Source organism: Bos javanicus, chromosome 24 (genome assembly GCF_032452875.1).
Source record: "Bos javanicus breed banteng chromosome 24, ARS-OSU_banteng_1.0, whole genome shotgun sequence".
NCBI classification, from domain to species: Eukaryota; Metazoa; Chordata; class Mammalia; order Artiodactyla; family Bovidae; genus Bos; species Bos javanicus.
Window position 1 is genome coordinate 21,596,524 of NC_083891.1, and position 27,267 is coordinate 21,623,790.

The 27,267-nt window shown below is 43.7% G+C and overlaps 1 long non-coding RNA gene across 1 annotated transcript in view; it reads right to left on the bottom strand.

Annotated features, from left to right (window-relative positions):
* LOC133237507 (uncharacterized) overlaps positions 1-27,267 on the bottom strand; it is a 498,424-nt gene that overhangs the window by 400,556 nt on the left and 70,601 nt on the right. The gene's annotated exons all lie outside the window — the stretch shown is intronic.

The window sequence follows — 27,267 nt, forward strand, 5'->3', positions numbered from 1 at the left end:
GCCAGTGCCGGAGATGCAGGTTCGATCCCTGAGGTAGGAAGATTGCCTGGAGAAGGAAAAGGCAACCCACTCCAGTATTCTTGCCTGGGAAATCCCATGGACAGAGAAGCCTGGTGGGCTACAGTCCATGGAGTCTCAAAAGAGCTGGACACGACTTAGCAACTAAACGACAACAGTAGTATGGAGTGAACTGTATTAGTTGGATATCTAGGCTAACTTTGTTGGACTTACAAACAAATTGGACTTATGAACATGCTCTAGGAATGGACCCTGTTTGTATGTGGGGGACTTAATGTATTTCATTCTTTTTATGGCTGAGCAATACTCCATTGAATATATGCACCACATCTTCTTTATCCATTCGTCTGTCAGTGGACACTTAGGTTGTTTCTATGTCTTGGCTATTATGAACAGTTGCTGATATGAACATTGGGGTGCATACCTTTTCAAATTAGTGTTTTCTTGTTTCCCAGATACATGCCCAGGAGTGGAATTATTGGGTCATATGGTAACTGTATTTTTAGTTTTTTAAGGAACTTGCATACTGTCTTCCGTAGTGGCTGCATCTATTTATATTCCCACCAACAGTGGAGGAGCGCTCCCTTCGAAGGAGAGAACTCTCAGTGGGAACTGAGACTTTCTGTCTGGAGTTGCAGCCTGCTGAGAAGACCTATAGGGAAGGAACTTGGGGGAAAACACCAAGAACTCAATCTTTCCCTTCCTCCCTCTGAACTCATTCTGACTCCTCCCAGTTGGCTGAACCCAGGGAGCCAGGGAGCTGGTCAACACAGGCTACCTCCTGGGGCATGCAGCAAGGGGGCAGGGTGGGACAGCCTGGGAGTGGAGCCAGTGGAAAAAAGACTTGGTATAATGCGAAATTGAAATCAAAATACAACATAGAGAATAAAAGTTTAAATAAACAGCTGGAAGAAAATACACTGAAAGTTTGCCTATAGGTCTTTCTGAGGGTGGGATTAAATATTTTCTTCATGCTATTCTGGGTGTACAAAATTTTCTTCAGTGAACATAAAGAATTTATAATTGGGAAAAGTTATCTTAAAAAATTGAAATTCCTTTTAAAATTTGCAAGGCAGAAATGAAGAGGAAAGGAAAGAAACAGCTGGCAAAACAGCATTTATGCTAAGTGCTTTAATATAGCTGTAATTGTCTGATTTCGAGGCTTAAAACATAATTTTAAAATAGGTCATATAGTCAATAACTTTGAATTAGTTAATTTTCTCTTATTCTTTTACCTCAGGCAAAACTCAAAGGAATAAATGGATCTATGGCTAAGTAGATAAATGTATTTGAGACTGAAAGGATTTTATTGTACATTTTTATTGCAGATATTTTCTCCTTTCATTTTGGCTATTAATGTGCACAGCTGAATTGAAGTCGAGACCTTATTGGCTTTTAAATACTTCAGCGGAACTCCCAGTTATTAATAATAGCCCACGTCTCTCCCTTATCTTTGAAGGCTTGGATGCTGAGTACTCATTCATTTGAGCTTAAGTGGGCGATAATGATTGGAGGAACACACCAAGTCTGGGGAATGCAGGAAGCTGTCAGGCCTGGCTGGGCCTTGCCTGGGGCAGTGTGCTCAGTCTTGTCTCCCTGTCTTTGTGGTCCTAGTTTAGTAGCCGCCAAGTCATCTCTGATGCTCTGAGACCCCACGCAGTGTATTCCATCAGCTGCCCGTCTTGGTTCCTACTAAAAGCCATGTTCTCAACAAATCAGAGCATAGGATGGAGCCTGCCAGAACTGCGGTGGCCAAAAACCCAACCAGATGCTGAGCTGCTTGCATTGTTTTCCCGCTAAAAGTGCCCCAACAGACTCAGGCCCCCAGGCTATATTGAAAGGCCCTATACCATTAAAACTACTGCAAGAAGACACTGGGGAAAGGGGAGAATTCAGGCACCAGGGTCTTGCTGCCCAACTGCCATTTTAAATTCATTGATTCATTAAAAAAAAAAAAACACTTATTAAACAGGGAGTTCAACCTGGTACTCTGTGACAACTAGAGGGGCGAGATGGGATGGGGTAGGGTATGGGAGGAAGGTTCAAGAGGGAGGGGACATATGTATCTCATGGCTGATTCACATTGTTGTATGACAGAAAGCAACACAACGTTGTGAAGCAATGATCCTCCAATTAAAAATAATTTTTGAAAAAATATTTATTAAAGCCCCTCTATTTTCCAGGCACTGGATACTGGAGATAGATCAGTGTTAATTGTGCCCTCCCCACCCAATTCATAAATTGAAGTTCTAACTCTCAATGCCTCAGAATGTGCCTGTTTAGAGTCAAAATTCCTTTATAGAGATGATTAAAGGAGGTCATTACAGTGGGCCCCAATCCAACATGAGTGATGTGCTTATAAGAAAAGGAAGATTTGGATGTAGACATTGACACCAAAGGAAGATAGTGTGAAGACGCTGGGAGAAGACAACTATCTATGAACCAGGGAGAGGCCTGACTGGATCCTCCCTTTATGCCCTTTGGAAGGAACCGAACTGCTGGCACCTTGATCTTGGACGTCCAGCCTCCAGAACAGTGGGAAAATGCATTTCTGTTGTCTAAGCCCCAGTCTGTGGTACTTTGTTAGAGAAACTAATACAGAAGGAGGAAGATACAAGGCCCCCATCCTATTGGAACTCACTTAAAAAAAAATTACAGAAAACAAAACCCTGGGAATTCCCTGGTGGTCCAGAGGTCAGGACTCCATGCTTTCACTGCAAGGGCCAAGGTTCAATCCCTGGTCAGGAGATTAGGATCCTGCAAGCCTCAAAGTGAAGCCAGAAAAAAAAAAGAAGAGAAAACAAACCCCTTTCTATTATGGACATCTTCGTTCTACATAAAGTAGAGAGAATGGTACAATAAACTCCAAGGTACACGTGGCCCAACTTCAGTCATTATCAGCGCACGACCAATCTTTCTTTTTTACTTCCCCATTCCCTCTGAATCTCTATTATTTTAAAGCAAATCCCAATTACTTTATGACTTCATCTGTAAATATTTCCAAATATATCTCTAAGACATAAAAGCTCTATTTGAAAAACAGAACAATATCATTATCATACATTAATATTAATTCATTAATATCATCTAACATCCAGTGGTCAAATGTCTCTGATGGTCCACAAATAGGGTTTGTTTTTTTCCAGCTGATATAATGAAGTCAGGATCTGAACAAATTCTATCTACACCAACTGGCATTTTACATTTTATGGCATTTTTCATTTCTCCTCTGTGCTTACTAAGTCACTTTAGTTGTGTCCGACTCTGTGTGACCCTATGGACTGTAGCCTGCCAGGCTCCTCTGTCCATGGGATTCTCCAGGCAACAATACTGGAATGGGTTGCCATGCCCTTCTCCGGGAGATCTTCCTGACCCAGGGATTGAACTTGCATCTCTGACGTCTCCTCCATTGGCAGGCAGGTTCTTTAACACTTGCACCACCTGGGAAGCTCTGCTTGCTTTTTTTCTTGCTCTTTACTTATTGTAGAAACGTTTTTTTCTGTAGAGTTTCCCAGATTCTGAATTTGGCTGCCTGCATCCTTATGGCATTGTCTAACATGCTCTGTTGCTTATCTCTTACAAACTGGTAGCTGATTTCAAAGGCTTGATGAGACTCAGGTCAATTATTTGACAAGAATACTTTGAAGAAGGTACTCTGAGTTTCCTGTTACATCACATCATGAAGCATATAGTGTTTTGGGTATCTAGGTCTTGGGCTGCCCTCATGGCTCAGCAGTAAAGAATCATCTGCCAACGCAAGAGACTTGGGTTTGATCACTGCATCTGGAGGATCCCCTGGAGAAGGAAATGGCAACCCGCTTCAGTATTCTTGCCAGGGAAAGCCCATGGACAGAGGAGTCTGGAGGGCTAAAGTCCATGTGGTCTCAAGAGTTGAACAGAGTGACTAAACCGCCACCACCACCACCACCACACACACACACACACACACACACACACACACACACACATATGCTTATCGTTTTTAAAATAAAGAGTAAATTAAAATCTGTTGAAGTTATTAGTTATTGTCAAGGGAGGAAATGGGATGGAGAGAGACAAGGATGGAAACTAGACTTAACTAAGGTGTCTTGTCTTATGGTTTTGACTTGGTACTGTGCACACCTACACACCGTTTAGTTCACTTAACAATATATCCTGGTGATCAGTCTAGAACATTTTATAAAGATCGTCTTCACCCCTTTTTATAGCTCCAAAATGTTCCATTGCATAGATGTACATTCTAGTTCTCTCTTGATAGAAAATTGAGCTGTTGTATGGCAGAAACCAATAAAACATTGTTAAACAACTTTCCTCCAATTAATTTTGGTGTAGACTATTTAAAAACAAGACTAAATTGTATAATTTATTACAGAAAATAAATTTTTAATAAAGCAAAAAAGAACATTGAGCTGTTTTATTTATTGCAGTGCCAGAGTTAATATCTTTATGCATATGATATTTTTTACTTTTGCCAGTATATCTGTGTGAAAGATTCTTAGAAGAGGGTTTGTTGTGTCAAAGGGTAATTGCAGATGTACTGTTGCTAGATATTCCTAAACCCCACCCACGTCATACATTTTTTTTTTTGCACTCCAATCAGCAGTATGAATATGTCAGTTCTTACATTGCTTCATCAAAAGAGTATCTTTTCCACTATTTGGATCATTTGACAGAAATAAATCTGACAGGGAGAAAAGTTATCATGATTTTAATTGGTAATACTGTTATTGTGGGGCTTCCCTGGTGGTTCATACGGTAAAGAATCTGCCTGCAATGTGAGAGACCCAGGTTCGGTCCCTGGATCAGGAAGATTCCCTGGAGAAGGGAATGGCTACCCACTCCAGTCTTTTTGCCTGGAGAATTCCATAGACAGAGGAGCCGGGTGGGCTGCAGTTCCCAGGGTCGCAGAGTCGGACACGACTAAGTGACTAACACTTTCACTTTCTGTCTTTACTTTTCTGTTATTGTGAGTCCGATTGGATATCTTTTCAAATATTTAAGGACATGGAGCATGGAAAAGACTTTCTCTTTTTGTGAACTGCCTTCATAACTCTAGCCCACCTTTTCTACAAGATTATTGGTCTTTTTTTCCCCTTAGTATTTTAGAGTGAACTTACTTTTGAGAAAGAAGGTAAACAAAGAAATGTGATAGATAAATAAGGTGAATCTGGCTCAATAAATTGATAAATTCTAAGAAGGGACTGAATAGTCAGAGAGGTGGCAGAGTGAGAGGTGCTTTAGTTGAAGAGGTCAAGAGAAGCCTACTGGGGAAGGTGACTTAAAAAAAAAATGATGTGGTAAAAAGGGAGGCAGTATTTGAGCATTTATTATTTATTTATTTATTTTTGGCTGCTGCTGTAGCACGTGGGATCTTAGTTCTCCCACCAGGATTGGAACATGTGCTCCCTGCATTGAAAGGGCAGACAGGACCACCAGGGAAACCCTGGAAGGTGACTTTTTAAGAGGAAGTTAAGAGAAGCAGGTATATGAAGAGCAGATGAGTCCAGAGGTAGATTCATGAATGAGCCGGGTAGGGAGAACATCATATGTCAAAAGTCCTGAATTAAGAAAGGATTGTAAATGTTCATGGAATAAACCGAAAACCAGATTGTTTAGCATTACCCTTGTTGTTCAGTCTCTAAGTCATGTCCGACTCTGTGCAACCCCATAGACGGCAGCCCACCAGGCTCCTCTGTCCCTGGGATTCTCCAGGCAAGAACACTGGAGTGGGTTGCCATTTCCTTCTCCAATGCATGAAAGTGAAAAGTGAAAATGAAGTCACTCAGTCGTGTCCGACTCTTCGTGACCCCATGGACTGCAGCCTACCAGGCTTCTCCATCCATGGGATTCTCCAGGCAAGAGTACTGGAGTGGGGTGCCATTGCCCTTTCCACTTGCGGATATGACACCTGAACAAAATAGTGAGATGTGATTCTTGAATGTTTCACAAAAATAAATTTTTCTCCTGTTTGGGATGTGCAGCTTTACCTGTGCTGAGAGATCCCCTGACTGTAGGATAAAGGGCATTAAACACTGGGTTGTGAGGCACTGGCCCAGTGCCATGCTCTGATGGGAAGGAGATGAGAAATGGTATTAAAACTACATCCCCATAATGAGAAAAGAGGAAAATGAATTTTTTAAAATTAATTTTGATACCACTTTTAAATGGGAACAAATGGGAAAATGGCCTTATTTATTAATGCATTATTTTTGGCTGCACTAGGTCTTTGTTGCTCTATGCAGGCTTCCTCTAGTTGCCTCAAGTAGGGGCCACTCCTTGCTGCGGTTTCTCTTGTTGCAGAGCGTGGGCTCTAGCTGCACAGGCTTCTGTAGTTGTGGTGCATGGGCTCAGCTGCCCTGAAGCATGTGGGGTCTTAGCTGCTGCCCAGGAATTAAACTGATGTTCCCTGCATTGGCAAGGGATTCTTAACCACTGGACCACCAGGGAAGTCCAGGAGAATGTCTTTTTGAAAAAAAAAGACTTTCATCCTTCATTTCTTAAATTTATATTCAGTAAAATTGACCTATGTGTGTATGAAAGTTGAAAGCGGAAGAAGTTGCTCAGTTGTGTCGGACTCTTTGTGTCCCCATGGACTATACAGTCCATGGAATTCTCCAGGCCAGAATACTGGAGTGGGTAGCCTTTCCCTTCTCCAGGGGATCTTCCCAACCCAGGGATCAAACTCAGGTCTCCTGTATTGCAGGCAGATTCTTTACCAGTTGAACCACCAGGGAAGCCCAAGAATATTGGAGTGGGTAGTCTATCCCTTCTCTAGCAGATCTTCCTAACCCAGAGATTGAACCGGGGTCTCCTGCCTTGCAGGTGGATTCTTTACCAGCTAAGCAATCAGGGAAGTATATATAGTATATATGTGTGTGTGTATATAGTATGAGTTTTAGGAGATCCAATCGGTCCATTCTAAAAGAGTCCTGGGTGTTCTTTGGAAGGACTGATGTTGAAGCTGAGACTCCAATACTTTGGCCACCTCATGTGAAGAGTTGACTTATTGGAAAAGACTGATGCTGGGAGGGATTGAGGGCAGGAGGAGAAGAGGATGACAGAGGATGAGGAGGCTGGATGGCATCATCGATTGGATGGACATGAGTTTGGGTGAACTCCAGGAGTTGGTGATGGACAGGGAGGCCTGGCGTGCTGCAGTTCATGGGGTCACAAAGAGTCGGACACGACTGAGCGACTGAACTGAACTGAGATTCATGTAATCATCAAAACAATCAGGATACAAATAGTTCCATTACCCCTGAAAATTGGCTCTATGGCTCATTTGTCCACCAATCATTCCCCTTATGCCTCAATTCTTACAGCCACTTTCCTCTTATTGTAGTTGGCTTAATTCTAAAATGGCTCCATGAACTTCACTTCCAGAGGTATAACCTATATCATCTCCCCAATCTTGGGTGTGGAAATGACCTGTGACTTACTTCTAGCTAGTAGAATACGGCCAGAATTATTGGATCTTGGTTAGATTATTATGTAGCAAAGGTCACTCCCATGATCACATTGTATTATATAACAGGGTTTTTTTTTTTTAGCAGATTGGAGCAAGAGACACTCTTTTACAAGAGATACGCTTCTACTTTGCTTAAAAAAAGCAAACTATCCTGTGTGACTGTCTGGGAGGAGGGCTACATGGAAGGAAACCCAGGACCCGAGGATAGCTTCCAGTCAACAGCCAGTAAGAAGTCAGCACCCTCAGTCACAGAGCTGCAAATGACTTCTGCCAACAACCTGAATGAGCTTGAAAATGAATGCTCCCTAGTTGAGCCTTCACGTAGGACACAGCCTGACTGACATGTTGATTTCAGCCTTGTGAGTATAAGCCCTGAGTATAAGACTCAGCTAAGCAGAACTCTGACTCCCAACCCACAGAAACCGTGAGATAATTATGCATTGCTTTAAGCTACTACATTTGTGGGCATTTGTTATGAAGCAATAGGAAACCAATAAACTTCCCTATAAAAAGTGTTGCCTTTTCCAAATGTCATATAAAAGAAATCACATGATATGTAAATTTGGGGACCAGTTTTGTAAATTCAGCATAATACTTTTATGATCATTCCTATTTCTAAAATGTATTCTATTACATACAGACACCATAGTTTGTTTTTTTTTTTTTAATCATGTACCTGTTGAGGACATTTGAGCTATTTCTAATTTTTGGTAATTATGAAAAGAGTTGCTATAGACATTTGTGTACGGCTGTTTGTGTGAACATTATTTTGGGGGGGTAAATATGATTGCTTGGTCATAAGGTGAGCATGTGTTTAATTTTATAAGAAACTTTCAAACTGTACATGCCTATACCATTTTGCATTCCCCCTAGCAAAGAATGAGGGTTCCAGTTAATCTTCATTACCATTAGCACTTGCTATTGTCTTTATTTTTTTCAAAAGCTGTCCAAATCAGTGTGCAGTGGTTTCTCATTGTGGTTTTAATTTGCATTTTCTTAATGGTTATTGGTGTTGAACATCTTTATATGTGCTTAGTTGCCATCTTCACATCCTCTTTGGTAAAATTTTTAAGTCTTTTGTTCGCTTTTTTATTGAAGCCATCTTTCACCATTGTGATATTGGATATTTTTTTTTTTGTTTATTTTTATAGACGCTTGTTAGCAATTTAAATAATTTGTCTTCTATTTCTACTTTGCTTGGGGTTTTTTTTTTTTTTTCATGAAAGGATATTGAAATTTTCAAGCAGTTTTTCTGCATTAACTTATATAATTGTGTGTGGTTTTTCTTCTTTGGCCTGTTCATATGGAAGATTATGTTAAATGATTTTCAAATTTAAACCATTCTTACAGTCTTGAAAATAATCCCATGTAATTGTGGTGAATTATTCTTTTTATTGCTGGAATCAGTTTGTTCGTATTCTGTTGAGGATACTGTTTCTATGTTAATGATGGATGATGGACTCTAATTTTCTTCTCTTTTTCATTGGCTCAAGAATGAACCTAGACTACACATTCAACTTTATAGTACTGCTTCCTTAAGTTTCTTCTTCACCATGATCTCTGTGACATTTTCGGGCCCCCAGGAACCTCTACTGGTCTTGTGACTGGAAAGCTGGAGTTTGCTTTTCCCTACTCTATGGCATATTTGGGGCTTCCCTGGTGGCTCAGATTGTAAAGAATCCACCTGCAATTCGGGAGTCCTGGGTTTGATCCCTGGTCAGGAAGATCCCCTGGAGAAGGGAATGGCAACCCACTCTAGTATTCTTGCCTAGAGAATCTCATGGACATTAGAGCCTGATGGGCTATAGTCCATGGGGTCACAAAGTGTCGGACACGACCAAGTGACTAACACTAACCTATCCTATGGCATATTTCTGACTATGTCGACCTTCAAAGCCAAGCAGGAGGAGGGAAAGATAGAGATAAAAATCAATGCAAACGACTCCTATACTCTTGGAACTATAGTCCTTTTGGTCAGAGTAAAGGGTTCTGTTCCCTTGTAGTTTTAGGTTCCTGTTCAGCTGCTGTTGCCATTGCTGTCACTATCACCATCATAGCGATGCTTTTGAATTTTGGTACCTAGAGGTTTAGGTGGAGAAGATAGAAATAACTAAAAATATGGGGGATTCCCTCCATTATCTCTGAGCTTTATGGGTCCTCTTGCTTCTTCTCAAACAAGGAAGAGAGAGTTTCTTTTAGAGATCTTTTTCACCACCCGTAGTACACAGTTCCAGGTTTCATTGCCTTTAATTACAGACTAAGGGACAGTGGAGTAGGAAAAGATAACAGGAAATTTGCCCATGAATCTATCTTATTTGGAGTTTTGATTTTCTTATGCAATTTTCCTATTTTTTCCCTCCAAAATCTTTAATAGCTCCTCCATATATATTTTTTTTTTCTGTCATTTTTAGTTGTATTCAGTGGAAATAACCGGAGAAGGCAATGGCAACCCACTCCAGTACTCTTGCCTGGACAATCCCATGGGCAGAGGAGCCTGGTACGCTGTGGCCCATGGGGTTGCTAAGAGTCGGACACGACTGAACGTCTTTACTTTCACTTTTCACCTTCCTGCATTGGAAAAGGAATGGCAACCCACTCCAGTGTTCTTGCCTGGACAATCCCATGGACGGAGGAGCCTGGCGGGCTGCCGTCTACGGGGTTGCACAGAGTCGGACACAACTGAAGCGACTTAGCAGCAGCAGCAGCAGTGGAAATAACAGAGCAAAGTGTGCTTATGTCATTTTAACTGAACCAGAATGGAAAATGGCTTTTGATATATATAGTAATTTATTCACAGAGTGGTTGAATCTGCTGTGATCCTTCCATTAATTGAAACACTTCCACCTTGGGGACTTCTCTCTTTAAGAGATTCTAATGAATTCAAGGATGGTTGAATACCTACAAACCAATCAATATGATACACCACATCAATAAATTTAAGAATAAAAATCTTATGAACATCTGCTGCTGCTGCTGCTGCTAAGTCGCTTCAGTCGTGTCCAACTCTGTGCAACCCCATAAACAGCAGCCCGCCAGGCTCCCCTGTCCCTGGGATTCTCCAGGCAAGAACACTGGAGTGGGTTGCCATTTCCTTCTCCAATGCATGAAAGTGAAAAGTGAAAGTAAAGTCACTCAGTCGTATACAACTCTTAGCAACCCCATGGACTGCAGCCCTCCAGTCTCCTCCGTCCATGGGATTTTCCAGGCAAGAGTACTGGAGTGGGGCGCCATTGCCTTCTCCGTATGAATATCTAAATAGATGCAAAAACTTTTGACAAAATTCAACATCAATTCTCAACCAAATGGGTATCAAAGGAACATTCCTCAACATAAGAAGAGCCATATATGACAAACCCACAGCTGTCACCATATTCAATGATAAAAAGCTGAAAGCATTTTCTGTAAAATCAGGACCAAGACAAGGACCCCCACTTCTGCCATTTTTATTCTAAATATTGGAAGTCCTAGTCACAGTAATCAGACAAGAAAAATAAATAAAATGAATCCAAATTGGAAGTGAAGAAGGAAAACTTTCACTCTTTGTAGAGGACATAATGTTATGTATAGAAAACTTGGAAAACACCACCAAAAAAAATTATTAGGACTAATAAATTCAGTAAAGTTGCAGGATGCAAAATTAATATATGAAACTCTTTTGTGTCTCTACATTAACAGTGAACTATCAGAAAGAGAAATTAATAAAGCAGTCTCATTTATAATTGTATAAAAATAAATACCTGGGAATAAGTATAACCAAGGAGGTAAAAGATCTGTACTTGGAAACTATAAGACGTTGATGAAAGAAGTTGAAGATGGCATAAATGGAAAGACAGATCATCCTCGTGGATTAGTACTGATATTGTTAAAATGACCATACTACCCAAAGCCATATACAGATTTAATGCAACCCTTGTTAAAATACCACTGGAATTTTTTTCACAGAACTAGAACAAATAATTCCAAAATTTGTAGACCCCAAATGCCTTGAGAAAGAAGAACAAAGTTGGAAGTATTATGGTCCCTGATTTCAAATTATACTACAAAACTACATTCATAAAAACAATATGGTACTGGCACAAAAACAGACACATATGTAATAGAGATGCAATGTAATAGAGAGCCCAGAAATGAATCTACACTTATATGGGCAATTAATCTATGACAAAGGAGGCAAGACAATATCTTCAAAAACTGATGCTGGCGAAACTAGACAGCTGTATGCAAAAGAACAAAGTTGGACCACTTTGTTACTTCATACACAAAAACAAACTTAAAATGGGTTAAAAGCTAAATGCAAGACCTGAAACCATAAAAATCTTAGCAGAAAATATAAGCTGAATACTCTTTAACACTAGTCTTAGCAATATCTTTTTGTATGTATCTCCTCAGGCAAGGGAAACAAAAATAAACAAATGGAACTACTTCAAGTCAAAAAGTTTTTGCACAGGGAAAGAAACTATCAACAAAATGAAAGCACTGCTTACTGAATGGGAGAAGATAGTTGCAAATGATATGTCTGATAAGGGATTTATGACCAAAATATACAAAAAACTCATACAACTCAACATTAATAAAAAAAAAAAAAACACACAACTCTAACAGAAAATGGGCAGAAGACCTGAATAAACATTTTTTTCCAACGAAGACATACAAATGGCCAACAGGCATGTGAGAAGATGCCCAATATTACTAATTATTAGGGAAATACAAATCAATGCTACAATGAGATACTACCTCACACCCATTGGAACGGCGATCATCAAAAAGACCACAAAGGATGTGGAGAAAAAGGCACCCGCGTGCAGTATTGGAAGGACTGTGAACTGGCACAGCTACTATGGGAAACAGTACGAAGTTTCCTCAAAAAATTAAAAATAAAACTACCATGTGATCCAGCAAGTCCACTTTGGGGCATTTTTTTCAAAGAAAACAAAAACACTAACTCTAAAAGATACATGTACCCATATGTTCATCGCAGCATTAGCCAAGATATGGAAGTAACTTAAATGTTCATTCTCGATAGATGAATGGACAAAGAAGATTAGATAGACAGAAGATAGATATACATTAGAATATTACACAGCCCTCAACCCACAATGAAATCTTGTCATTTGTGGCAACACGGATGAACCTAGAGGCTCTCATGCTAAGTGAGGTGAGTCGGATAGAGAAAGGGAAATACGATATGCCTTCATTTACATGCGGAAGCTAAAACACAAAAGAAATGAACAAATATAACAAAACAGAAATAGACTAATACATACAGAGAAAAGGTGATTGCCAGAGCGGGGAGGAAAACAAAACAAAACAAACCCCCGAGATGGTAACTATGGGAGGGAATGATTTCTAATTAGCTTGATTGTGGTGATCACTTTACAATGTGTATTTATATGAAACAACCATGCTGTACACCTTCGATGAGTATTTTTGTCAATTATATCTCAATTAAGTTAAAAAAAGAAAAAAAAATGTATCCTTCACCCGGATTAAGCTCCTCTGTGCTGGAGAAGGCAATGGCACCCCACTCCAGTACTCTTGCCTGGAAAATTCCGTGGACGGAGGAGACTGGAGGGCTGCAGTCCATGGGGTCGCTAAGAGTTGTATACGACTGAGTGACTTTACTTTCACTTTTCACTTTCCACTTTCATGCATTGGAGAAGGAAATGGCAACCCACTCCAGTGTTCTTGCCTGGAGAATCCCAGGAACAGGGGAGCCTGGTGGGCTGCCGTCTATGGGGTCGCACAGAGTCGGACACGGCTGAAGCGACTTAGCAGCAGCAGCAGCAGCTGCTGGTTAAGATCACGCTCAGTTAGGGTAGGTGTGGGTTACCAGCTTTTTCTTCCTTGTCTCCTCATCTTGTTTCTGTCTACTGCGCTGGCCAGCCTCTAACTCCTCCTGGTTGACTCAAGGAGGCAGGAAGATAAAGGGACTAGAGAAGTTTTTACTAGGTCTGTACTGCTGTCATCTGGTTTGGTGCCCTCTGGGTGTGTGGCTCATGTTCAAATGCTCATCCCCCACCCCTACACATACACACAGTATGGACGTGTAGTGTAGTCTTCTGTGGTTTGTAGTTTTCTGCCCTGGACTGTGCTTCCTCCAGCTGGAACCTATGACTCCTTCCTGGTTCCAAAGTGCACCCCACACATACCCTCTACTGGGTTATCTCATTCTCTGGGACGGCCTCTGGGCAGAGTCCTGTTCAAGATTGTGCTTCCTCTTGGGAAGTTCACGGCTGACCCGTGGTGAGATTTGCTTTTCTTTGTCTCTGGAAGTGCAGCTGGTTTGCCTTCTTCCTCTATCAGCGAGAAGTGAAGTGAAGTTGCTCAGTTGTGTATGATTCTTTGCGATCCTATGGACTATAGCCTACCAGGCTCCTCCATCCATGGCATTTTCCAAGCAAGAGTTCTGGAGTGGGTTGCCATTTCCTTCTCCAGGGCATCATCCCGAGCCAGGGATTGAACCCAGGTCTCCCACATTGAGGGCAGACGCTTTACCCTCTGACCCACCAGGAAGGCCATGTCTCACTCTTATATTTTTCTCAAACATCAGCCCTTCACCTTCCAACAGACATGTGACAAATTCTCTGCCCTACTCCCTGCCACCTCTTCCTGGGAAATAACTTCCAAAGAAAGGGCTCCCATTAGTTTTACTTGATTTTCTCTTATAGATCCTAGAAAGAGGACTTGAGCTAGTGGCTGCTTTTGTAGGTATAGTCTCTTAGTATGCAGAGCACTGGTGATGTAGCCCCTGTTGTTACTGATGTCAGGAAATGTCTCATTTACCTTCCTCATATGCACTCAACTTAAGAATCTTCTGCATGACATATTTTTCAACTTGAAGGTTCAAGGCTTGGACCCAACCCCACACTCATGACCTGAGCTAATCCTGTTGAATTAGATCAGGTCAAATCCCCATCTGTGTGTGCTCAGCCTTCTTTCCTGGGCCTGAGCAGGGATCTGGGTTTCTTTCCCTTAAACTCTTCTGGCCCTGGCTCTTGGCCTGCCTACCACACATTCCAGCACATCTCCAGTAGGCCAAGGAGAGGAAAGAGGATCCTGAAAGCAGCAGCTGCATGGTTCCTTCGCTGGGTCAGTTTCCACCCGATGATGCTTGGACAATGCTCTTGTAACAGCATCTAATGAGACTTGGTGCCTTAGCTTCTCATTAATGCTTATATCCTCAACTTCAGCATGTTCAGATCATGATTTCTGGTTTAGTTATCAGTTGTGCAGCCTGATTATTTGATAACCTTGGTATCTGCTTCCTGTGCTCAGCTATTTGAATCTCAGTGCTGCCTTGGAGGGCTTTGCTCATGATAGTAACTAGAATTCAGCAGTTACTCTCTGCCAGGTGTATGCCGAGAACTACTTTAGGCCCTTTTACATGTACTAACCCATTTATTTTTCGCAAGAACTTTGAAAGATAGACTACTGAGATTCAGAGAGGGTAAGGAAACTGCCCAAGCTCTCACAGCACAGCTAGTTCATTAACAGACGAGAACAACACTTAATTCTGCCTGATTTCTGAATTAATTCTTTCACTTAAGAATGAATTCTTAATTCTTTCACTTAATTCTGCTGCGCATAGTCTTTCCTTTGCACCAGATTCAGGAGCATTTGTTCAGCAAGGGCTTGGAGAGGAAGCTGAGTTCTGGGTGTTTTCTTAGCTGTTTTCACAAGCTTCACCTGATTTTGGTGAGCGGGACAATTTCTTTGGGGTAGGTGTCTGGTTTGCCCCTGCCTTGCCTCTGGGGTGCTAACAGTCCCACCTGAACCACTTCCCAACTCACTGTTCACAATTCAGCTCTTGTCAAGCCCCTTGCATAAGTACAAGTTCAACTTGTCCACATTTCACTAAGTAAGCCAGATATGTTCCATGGAGAACATTGTACTGATGTATTTGGAATTACCTAACTTGATGAGAGAAGGTGCTAACAGAATCAGAAGAGATTAAGAGAGATGTGCTGTGCTTGTGCTTAGTCACTCAGTTGTGTCCGACTCTTTGTGATCCCATGGACTGTAGCCCTCCTGGCTCCTCTATCCATGGGAATTCTCTAGGCAAGAATACTGGAGTGGGTTGCCATGGCCTCCTCCAGGGGATCTTCCTGACCCAGGAATTGAACTGGGATCTCCTACATTGCAGGCAGATTCTTTACCAGCTGAGCTACCAGGGAAGTCCCAGGGAAGCTACCAGGGAAGAGAGGTGGCAAGATTACAAAATGGTACAAAAAGATCTTAATGAACCAGAAAAAGCACAATGGTGTGATCACTCACCTAGAGCCAGACATCCTGGAGTACAAAGTCAAGTGGGCTTTAAGAAGCATTATTTAAAAAATGCTTTAATTTTTTAATTAAATTAAAAAATTTAAAGCTAGTGGAGGTGATGCAATTACGGTTGAGCTATTTCAAATCCCAGAAGCTGATGCTGATAAAGTGCTGCATTCAATATGTCAACAAATTAGGAAAACTCAGCAGTGGCCACAGGACTGGAAAAGGTCAGTTTTCATCCCAATTCCAAAGAAAAGCAATGCCAAAGAATGCTCAAACTACTGTACAATTGTGCTCATTTCACATGCTAGCCAGTTAATGTTCAAAGTCATTCAAGCTAGGCTTCAACAGTACATGAACCAAGAACTTCCAGACCTACAAGTTGGATTTAGAAAAGGCAGAGGAACCAGAGATCAAATTGCCAACAAATGTTGGATCAAAGAAAAAGCAAGAGAATTCCAGAAAAACATCTATTTCTGCTCCACTGAATACACTAAAGCCTTTGACTGTGTGGATCACAATAAACTGTGGGAAATTCTGAAAGAGTTGGGAATACCACCACCTTACCTGTCTCCTGAGAAACCTGTATGCAGGTCAAGAAGCAACAGTTAGAACTGGACATGGAACAACGGACTGGTTCAAAATTGAGAAAGGAGTATGTTAAGGCTGTATATTGTCACCCTGCTTATTTAACTTATATGCAGAGTACATCATGCAAAATGCTGGGCTGAATGAAGCTCAAACAGAAATCAAGATTGCTGGGAGAAATATCAATAACTTCAGATATCCATGCTATGGCAGAAAGTGGAGAGGAACTAAAGAGCCTCTTCATGAAAGTGAAAGAGGAGAATGAAAAAGCTGGCTTAAAACTTAACATTCAGAAAACTAAGATCATGGCATCTGGTCCCATCACTTTATGGCAAACAGATGGGGGAAAAGTGGAAACAGTGACAGATTTTATTTTCTTGGGCTCCAAAATCATTGCAGGTGGTGACTGCAGCCATGAAATTAAAAGATGCTTGCTCTGTGGAAGGAAAGCTATGACCAACCTAGACAGTATATTAAAAAGTAGAGACATCACTTTGCTGACAAAGGTCCATATAGTCAAAGCTGTGGTTTTTCCAGTAGTCATGTATGGATGGGAAAGTTGGACCATAAGGAAGGCTGAGTGCTAAAGAATTGATGCTTTCCAATTGTGATGCTGGAGAAGACTCTGGGACAGCAAAGAGATCAAACCAGTCAATTCTAAAGGAAATCAACCCTGAATATTCATTGGAAAGACTGATGCTGAAACTGAAACTCCAATACTTTGGCCACCTGATGTGAAGAGCAGACTCAGTGAAAAAGACCCTGATGCTGGGAAAGACTGAGGACAGGAGGAGAAGGGGATGACAGAGGACAAGATGGTTGGATGGCATCACCAACTCAATGCACATGAGTTTGAGCAAACTTTGGGAGATGGTGAAGGACAAGAAAGCCTGGTGTGCTGCAGTTCATGGGGTAGCAAAGAGCCAGATACGACTTGCTGTTGTTCAGCTGCTCAGTTGTGACTAACTCTTTGCGACCCCACAGACTGCAGCACATCAGGCTTCCCTGTCTTTCACCTTCTCCCAAAGCTTGCTCAAACTCATGTCCATTGAGTCAGTGATGCCATCCAACTATCTCATCCTCTGTCGTCCCCTTCTCCTCCTGCCTTCAATCTTGCCCAGCATCAGGGTCTTTTCCAATCAGTCAGTTCTTCCATCAGGTGGCCAAAGTATTGGTGCTTCAGCTTCAGCATCGGTCCTTCCAAAGAATGTGCAGGGTCTATTTCTTTTAGGATTGATCGGTTTGATCTCCTTGCTGTCCAAGGGACTCTCAAGAGTCTTCTCCAACACCACAGTTCAAAAAGATTGATTCTTTAGACACAACTTAGTGACTGAACAACAGTATCCAAGAGTATGCAAAATACATCAACATAGTTGATATAGAAGAGATGTGGCTTTTTAAAAACACCTACAGACATTGGAGAGCCTAGGGCTGGAGTTTTGCTCAAACAGGGCAAGTGGGGAAAATGAGATGTGGAATGTAGATTTCCTATGAAAAGTGTAGGGGAGAAGTGACTTTGCTGAAAAACCCTGGTAGCTGCAGGTAGCCATGGAAACGCAGAAAAGTCATCTGCATTATGAGGAAGTTCCTATAGGTTGGACTTTACCAGAAGGAAAGGAGATAGCAAGTGAAGGGGGAAGGGAGAGGAGGTGAGAGGGAAGTGCTGGGCTGAGAGGAGAGGGAGGGAGAGAAGTGGCTAGTGGGGGTTGGGGCTGCAACAAAGGGAAGGGAAGGGCTGGGATCCAGGTAGGCAGCCATCTCCAAGGGTTTTCTCTTATTCTTAAAAAATTTCTATAACTGAAAGTAGAAAAGACTGGTGTGGTCCTGGCAGGTGAGGTCGCATCCTGCCTCTTGGATTCAGACTCTGTCACTTAATCAGTGGTGACTATGGCATGGGTCTGCATGACAGGAGCTCCAGCGAGCCGAGCAAAGTCTCCCCAAGTCCCTTGCAGCCTGGTGCTGGGCTGGTGTCAGCTAAGTGCTGACTGAGTTCTGGAAGGCTCTCCTTCAGAAGTTGCCTGGAGGAAACAGGTCAGGCTCTCTTATTTGTTTTGAGCTTCAGCTCAAACAAATAAAAAATAAACCAAACAGGAAGTTAAGTGCTGTGTCAGAAGCACTCCCAACCCTCTAAGAGCAAAAACAGCAAGGGGGTACATGCCACCTGCAAGGAAGTGTTGGGCTGCAGGCAGGCTGCTGTTCTGGCGTGGGAGGGAAGGAAAGGAGACCAGGGACACGCGATAGTGCTGTCAACAGGCCGGGTCTGAAGTTCTGTGGGCTCTACCAAAGATAAAAACAAAAACACTGAGGTTGAGCCCCAGATCTGCCACTTAATAGCTCTGTAGCTTTGGGCAAGTTGCTTAACTTTTTCGTGCTTCCGTTTCCTCATCTGTAAAAGAAAAATCATAGTAGTTCCTGTCTCACAGGCTTGCTGAGAGAATTGCAAAGAATAGAGTGCTTAAATAATAAGCACTTGATACCCAGGGATCCATGACTGGGTATGTGATTACTATAACCCACCTGAGGAGCCATGGTCAGGCCCTTGGCTATCAGGCAGGGTGTCACTGAGCCTTTAGAGGACCAGGCATCGCTGCCTTTCATTTTTCTACTGTGGTCTAAGGTCTTGATATTGGAGTATGTGGCACCTACAACCCAGCTGCACAGAGTTTTGTTACATATGGAGTTAGATGACTATACCGTTGCATGCTAAGTCACTTCAGGTGTGTCTGACTGTTTGTGACCCCCATGGCTTATAGCCCATGAGGCTCCTCTGCCCATGGGATTCTGCAGGCAAGAATACTGGAGTGGGTTGCCATGCTCTCCTCCAGGGGATCTTCTTGACCCAGGGATCGAACCACGTCTCTCAAGTCTCCTCCACTGGCAGGCAGGTTCTTTACCACTAGTGCCGCCTGGGAAGCCTGATTATACCATTAAGTCCTATTGATTTTTACTCATTTTCTTAAGAAAAATTCAATTTGGTTAAGAAAATGTAAACTTAAAGACTTGGGATTTCCCTGGTGAGACTTGGGTTCGATCCCTGGGTTGGGAAAATCCCCTGGAGAAGGGAAAGGCTATCCACTTCAGTATTCTTGCCTGGACAATCCGCATGGACAGAGGAGCCTAGCAGGTTACTGTCCAGGGAGTTGCCAAGAGTCAGACACGACTGAACGACTAATTACACACATGCAAACTTAAAAGACTTGGAAAATTGTCTGTCAGTTCCCACAAGTAGAAGAGCTAAAATCATAAAATGGTCAATTTGTTCAGAAAGATGAGCCCTAGAACAGGCACTCTCTTACTCACCTCTCTTGTTGAACTTGGGCCAGGAGATGGTCAGACCTAGAGCCCCTTGAGGGCCAGGATCAGACTGGTTCATTTCCTTGGTCCCCAGTGTACCACCAGGCACGTGGTGAGAGCTCAGGAGACACTTGATCAATGGAAGGAAGGAGAAAATGTGAGAGCTCACCCCCACAAGCTGCAGCTCTCTTCCCAAAGAGAACCCCTTCCTGCTACTCCATCAGCTGAATCCAGCACCTGTGGCCAAGTTAGTCACAGCTAAGGTGTCCTGTGAGAGAAGGGAATTTCCTGATATGTTAAGTATGTTAACATGAACTTTGATAATACCCAGTTGGCTCAGTCCAGGTTTTAAGCTTGAAAACCAGGCACTCCCAAATCTCTATCCTCTCTGAAGGCTGGGCTTGGCCATTTTTAAATCTCCAGCTCTCAGAATTCTTTTTTTTTTTTTTTAACTTTTTGTTACTGTTATTGGTCTTTTGGCCACACTGTGTGGCGTGTGGGATCTTAGTTCCCCAACCAGAGATTGAACCTGTGCCCTCAGCAACTAAAGCAGAGTCCTAGCCACTAGACCATCAGGGAATTCCTCAACATTCTTTATTAGCGTTGTTATCATCAAAAACAAACATTCATTGAGGACCAGCTATCGCGAGCAAGACTGGATTCCGAGGATTCAGATAAGGTGGGTCAGAGCTCAGTACCTGACCTAGGGCATTTAGAATCTTATATTTGTTAGCTTGTGCTGCATAGCAAACCATTCTAAATTGTGCTGGCTTGTAAAAACAAACATCTACTGCTTGTTCACAATGAGTTGGCTGGGATGGCTTTTGTGACCCGGACAGCATAACTGGGGCTGGACGATGTAGGATAGCCTCGCTCGCACATTTTGCAGGCTGGTTGGTCTAGGATCGCTCGTCTTTGGTAGGTCAGCTGAGGGATCCGTCTCCTTTTTCCTTGTGTTTTCTACCCCTTAACTGGCTAGCCGAAGCTCCTCACACAGTAATCTCAGGATTTTCTAATGTTTCATTGGCCAAAACAAGCCATATTTACATTTAAACTCAGACTCAAAAGAGTGAAGACACAGACTCTGCCTCTTGGAGGTAGAAGTGGCCAAGGCAAGTCACATGGCAAAGGGGCAGCAGCTAGGCAAGGGAGAAACTATTGTGGTTGCTTTGAAAATTACCTACCATGGGTCTTATTGGGACAGCAAGGGTGATTCATGAAAACATAAATAAGAATACGAAATAGCACAGGATATCTGCCAGGAAAACTGCAGAGGAACTCAGACCTGAGTTGAAAAGAGTGATGGAACTGAGATTGGATGGACGTCAGGGAATATTCCAGCTGCAAGAGTAGCACGCATGTGCAAATGCACTTGACCTATTCCGGGGGCGGGGGGCAGTGAATGTCCAGCTGTGGCCACAACGGAGAGCTCACTTAAGAAAAAGGGAGGAACTAAGGACACCAGAGTAGTCAAGACAGAGTCTCAGCACTGGCCGGGGGCTTGACATACGGCATTCGGGCTCCATTCTCTAGGCGATAGGGAGCCATGCAGGGTTTTGGTCCAGAGCCAAATGACACTCTACTCTGGAAATGGTGTGCAGGTGGAAAGGAAGTTCTCTGATTTTGCCATCCTGCACAGATGCACAGTATGCCACGTGATCAAGCGCCAGAGGGACTTTTCAGCAGTGGGTGGAGTAGAGTTCTTTGTCGTCAGGTTTTGCTTTGCTGTTGTTATTGTTTTTTACCCTATGCATACCTGAGTTACCCTACCATCAAAATGAAAACGCTACTATCCTTGCTCTCTAGGGTTATTTTAAGGGTCAAATATGAAAATGTATGTAAAGTGTTCGGCACAGCAGTTGGGTTTTGGTAACAATACAGAGCAGAAAGATTTGGAAAAGGAGTCATGATAAGCAGGAAAAACGCTTGTATGTATTTGGGGTTACTCCCCTCAGAAGATCCCAGAAACCCTTCATCTACACAGGGTGGACCCAGCCTGTCTGCCTCCCTGGATAATCTTTCAGCTTTCTTCTGGGTGGAGGGGCAGGCCAGGGGGTGGGGAGGGAAGGGGAGAACTAGGGAACTAGAAGTGACTGAGAATATGGATGGGGGGACACAAACAGTCTCACAGAGCACCAACATCAGGAAAGCCCACTCTGAGACCATGACAAAGTGAGACAGCACGGGCCACTTCATCCCTGTGACCAAGCACAGGGAAACCGAAGTCACTGTGCCACCCACAAACTTCCAAAACCTCGCTCTTGGCTAAAATGAGAGATGGCTGCATCTTTGCTAAGCACAGCTTTATCCCTGCTCTAGTCAGCCCTCCCCAGAGAGAAGGTATTTGTTGAGAATATCGTAGAATTGCCTCACTTTTTTGTGCAATCCATTGCTTTCTCAGATCCTCCCTGATCACCATCAAAGCCTAAATTCTATAATAGGTTCTAACACCCTCTTACAGAGATGTTCCACGCTCCCCACGGTGTGCGTGCTCCCTCAGTGTGTGTCCCTGGGAGATTTTGGCTGAAGATCACTGAGATCCTGTTCATTGTTATGAACACTTTCAATCCTAACTGCTCTGTTTTTGGATAGACTGGGTGCATTAGTTACAGTTCTTTGGAGAAACAGAAGCAATAGGAGATACTTACATTGTATATAAAACACACAAATATATAGGTAGGTAGGTGGGTAGATAGATAGGTGTGTGTGTGTGTGTGTGTGTGTGTGCTCAGTCACTCAGTTGTGTCTGACTCTCTGCAATCCCAGGGACTATGGCCCAACAGGCCCCTCTGTCCACGAGATTTCCTAGACAAAAGTATTGGGGTGGGTTAGCCATTTCCTTCTCCAGGGGATCTTCCTAGACCAGGAATCAAAGCTGCATCTCATGCTTAGAAAGCAGATTCTTCACCACTGAGCCACCAGGGAAGCCCAGAACATATAAATACAGAAGCTTATTTTAGACAGATACGCAGGAAGGTAGGTAAGTAGTTAGATAGCTAGAGGAAATTTATTATAAGGAATTAGCTCATGAAATTATGGAGGCTGACCAGTCACACAGTCTGCAGTCAGCAGAATATCTGGAGTCAGCAGGTTAGAGACCCAGGAGAGCTGGTGGTGGAAGCTCCAGCCCCAAAGCCAGCAGGCTCCATACCCAAGAAGAGCTAGTATTTCAGTTTGAGTCCAAAGGCAGGAGACCAATGTTGCAGCTCAAGGGAATCAGGCAGGACGTGTTTTTCCTCTTCATCACGAGAGGGTCAGCCTTTAAATTCTATTCAGGCCTTTGATTGATTGGGTAATGCCCACCCATACTGGGTCTGCTTCACTCAGTCTGCTGAATTCAACATGAATCTCATCCAGAAACAACCCCACGGACACACTCAGAGTGTTTGACCAAGTATCTGGGCATCTTGTGGCCCAGTCAAATAGATGCATAAAATCAACCATCACACTGGGGTTTAATGTTGGCTAAAGACCTAAAGAAAGGCCTGGGTGCAGCCAGTGTGCTGAAGGGGTGGACAAGTGAACAAGCAGAGGCTGAATCAGGAAGGACCCAGCGTGACCACTGCAGCCCCAGGTTTCCCAGGTGACAACCTGCCTGCCAGTGCAGGAGACATAAGAGACGCGGGTTTGATCCCTGGGTCAGAATGATCCCCTGGAGGGGGGCATGGAAACCTACTCCAGTATTCCTCCCTGGAGAATCCCATGGACAGAGGAGCCTGGCGGGCTACAGTCCATAGGGTCACCAAGAGTCAGACACGACTGAAGCGACTTAGGACGGACGGACCGTGTTCCTATTTTTGAAAGTTTGTCAAAGGGGAAGTTTTGTGCAGGCACAGTGGGAGGTGGAAAGCATGCTGGTTTAGAGACTGTCTGCTTAGCCAGATAGTCATGGGGCCCTGGAGGCAGAGGGTGTCTCTGAGGCCAGGACCCAGAGAAGCCTTCCTTAGGGGAATCTCGGTCCACACAATGGAAGGAGGCTTAACGAAGGCACCTGGGAAATCTGGACAGGAAATGGGACATGAGCCGGGAGGGTCAGGGTTGTCCAGCAAGCAGGTAGGTGCTGCATTCAGGGCCTGCTTGCTGAACATGTGGCCTGTGCAGAAACACGTACAGGTGCCCTGGGCTTGATTCAACGCTCTGCTCCTCTGAGTTACAAACTGGCAGTTGAGGACCTGCTACTTTCTCTTTTTTTGATGCAGTTAAATTATCTCAGTAAATTAAAAGCAGAAATGTCAACCCCTCCTCCCGCTAAACGGTAGCACCTTGTGTGTGGCTCTCATCCTTGTCAGAGGTCGGGGGAGCGGACGGGGAGGTGTGTTGAGGGTGAGGCGGAGCCAGGAAGTGGCCAGTGGACACAGACAGTGGAGGAGGCCTGGCTCCGGGAAGTTCTAGGGGAGAAATGTGTGGGTTGCTGGGACTTGCCAGGAATTCCATCACAATTTTCCACATCCCCTCCTTGTTTTATCTACTTTATGCCCAGAGCAAGGCTTCAGGACGCAGGAAACGGCTGCATTCAAGCCCCAGTGGGGAATTTTTAAGTACCTGGACTTAAACTAGTCACTGTACCATTTACTTGGTCAATTTTAATATAACATTTTTCCACTTGGCTTCATTACCACTTTGTGACAGTATTGTTTTCCACTAGTTGGACTGCACATGAATCATGGATTTGTTTTAGCACAGTTTTCATGTGAAACTGAATTCTGACAGCCAACTAACCAACCTGCAAATCTACTTTTGGAACACAACTTGTTTGTAAGCTGAGACTGTGTGTGTTTAAAATTAGTAGAATACTGTATTGCAAAATCGCAAAGACAGTTACAAAGCAAGAATGCCCTAAATATATCCTTGGGAGAATTACAGAGGTAAGCAGTCTCCAAAACGGCCTCAGGAATTGGCAATGCTGACAAGGGGGAGAGTTTGGGGGTATAGAGTGACTCTGTGCAATTTTCAGAGTTTCTCTTTTATGTGAGGCCATGAAATTGTATTTGACTCCGTGCCATTTGGTGAAGTCACTGGAACCAGGTTTTAGTGTCTATTTTGATGGTCAGGAAAACCGAGGTCTTGGATAGAAATTGCCCTGGCTGGTCCACGGGCCAAGGGCGCACGGGAGCTGAAGGAGCTGTGAGATCTCTGTCCCTTAAGCATTTCAGGAAGCCAAGGATGCCTCCTTGCTCGAGCAGCCCTCTTTTCCACTCTGATCTCTGATTTTTGCTTGCTTTTGATGGTGTGTCTGGGCTAAGATTTTGAGAGTAATCTGTACACACTCTTGGTATTATTGTTCTCCAGTCTGTGAGTAGCCCTGCATGTATAGGATTTGATTTTATCATAATTTTGGCCCTCCTGCAGTTTTGTTGTGGCTTCTCCTTTGTCCTGGGATGTGGGGTAGCTTTTTTCGGTGGGTGCCAGTGTCTTCCTGTCGATGGTTGTTCAACAGCTAGCTGTGATTTTCGTGCTCTGGCAGGAGAAGATGAGCGCACATCCTTCTACTCTGCCATCTTGCACCAATCTATCTACATACTTGTAAATTCTTCCTATATTTTTCCTCTTCCCGGCTTCTTGCTCGAGCTGGCATTGCCCTGTCCTCATTTCCCTTGGGAAGGATGCAGTGGACAGGAGAGTAGAGTAACTTCTAAGACCCTATCTTCCAAAGGTCTGTGCTTTCAGGTCAGACCCAGATCATCTAGAATAAACACAAAGTGTGTATTCCCCAGGTAGACAGAGTCTCCTGGGGCTGGAGGAAGCTGATCTGTTTAGAAGCTGAACCTGCTAGGACACAAATAGGAAATGGCTTTACTTTACCTTTCTCTGTCTTTAAACATATTTAATCGAATTTCCATTCCTGGCTCCTTGACATCTCAGGCTGACTTTTTCTTGGAGGGTGGTAAATGTCTAGGGCCAATTTAAAACAATTGAAAATGCCAACCTCCCTTCCCCCGCATCTAATCCTAAATCTCTCTGCTCAAGGCTGGCATCCCAGCATCGCAGGGAGAAAGGGGAGCGGGGAGTCTCTTTACACGCCCCTGCACCTCTCCGTCGGCTTGAGCCAAGGCCACTTTTCTCTCTGGTCACTGGTAATTCTCTTTCAACCGACTCTCCCGTTTGAATGTCCGTCCTTCTTTTTCATCAGGACATGAGGGGCCAGTTTACCTCTCTAGTCGGATCTGCGGAGATGCCCTTGAGGATGTGCCTGTGTGGCAGGAAGGCTGGAGAGATGAGGAGATTCACACACAGGGCTCTGTGGGGGCCTGAAACCAGAGAGAGCTGCGCTGAGATGCTCAGCATCCCTGGAGATGAGGCTGTGCCCTAAATATACCCTTAGGAGAATTACAGAGGGAACCAGTATGTGCAAGTTTGCACCTTCCCTCCAGAGTGAAGGCTGGAAACTGGAGACCACAAGCCAGACTTGGTTGTAGAGGGAGACATCTTGGTTAGCACGGTGCCGTGAGCAACTTGAATGTCACTCCAGTCTGTCGTCAGCCCATGTTTGTCAGAGTCTGGCTCAGTGGGCCCCACTCAGGCCCACTCACAGCCTGGATCCTAGAGCCTGTGACCTTGCTTGGGAACCAGGAACACAGGCTGCTGCGGGCCAGATGCCATCCCCTGAGGCACCCTGGGAACAGATGATGCAAAGGAACCCAAGTCCTGAAGGCGCCACCTGGGGACAGAAGATGGGAGACGGTTCTCCCCCACCATACACACCCTGGTGCTGTGTAACCCGGGATTAGGACATTCAGCAAGGACAGCTTGTGTTCTCCACCAGCCAGGAAGATCTGGAGCCAGGAGCCAGCAAGTAATTAACCACTTCAATCAAGTAACTTTTCTTTGCCCACTTGAGTTGGTGAGAGAAAAAAATTAGAAGGCAAAATTAATAATTTATCAAGTTATCTTATTCCTCATGCCGAATGTCACCCATCCATTCAAATGTCTATCTTTTGTGGTCATCTTCACCATTATTCACAGTCTTTGCTTTTAATGAATGAACTCATTGATCCATCTGTTCTTTCATCCATTCATTAAAACCAAGCACTTACTACCTGCCTGTGATGAGGACTTGGGATAAAAACAAGCAAACCACCAAAAAATAAAAATAAAAAATGAGAAAGCACCCCAGCCTTGGTTGAATCCACAGCCAGGGGGAGGAGAAAGTATGATCCTCAGAAACAGACTCATCTCATCCATAGATAGACACATCCTAAATCATGACCATTCTGCTTCTTCATTTAGAAGTTACTTATTTATTAGCATCTCAATGTGATGGGAGCGAACTGGGCTTCCCTGGTGACTCAGACAGTAACGAATCCACCTGCAGTGTAGGAGACCCAGGTTTGATCCCTCGTCAGGAAGATCCCCTGGAGAAGGGAATGGCAACCCACTCCAGTATTCTTGCCTGGAGAAGTCTGTAGACAGAGGAGCCTAATGGACTACAGTCCATGATGTCTCAAAGAGTTGGACACAACTGAGCGACTAACACTTTCAGTTTCAGTGTGATGGGGGTGAATCAGCCCAATGGTCACTATCTCTGACCCCCAGCTTCCCATCAGAAGGACGTTGGGTAGAAAGGATTGAATCAGACCTGGTTCCTTTCTGCCTGAGCAACAGAGAGAGCCACAGTTAATGGCTGGTTGCGT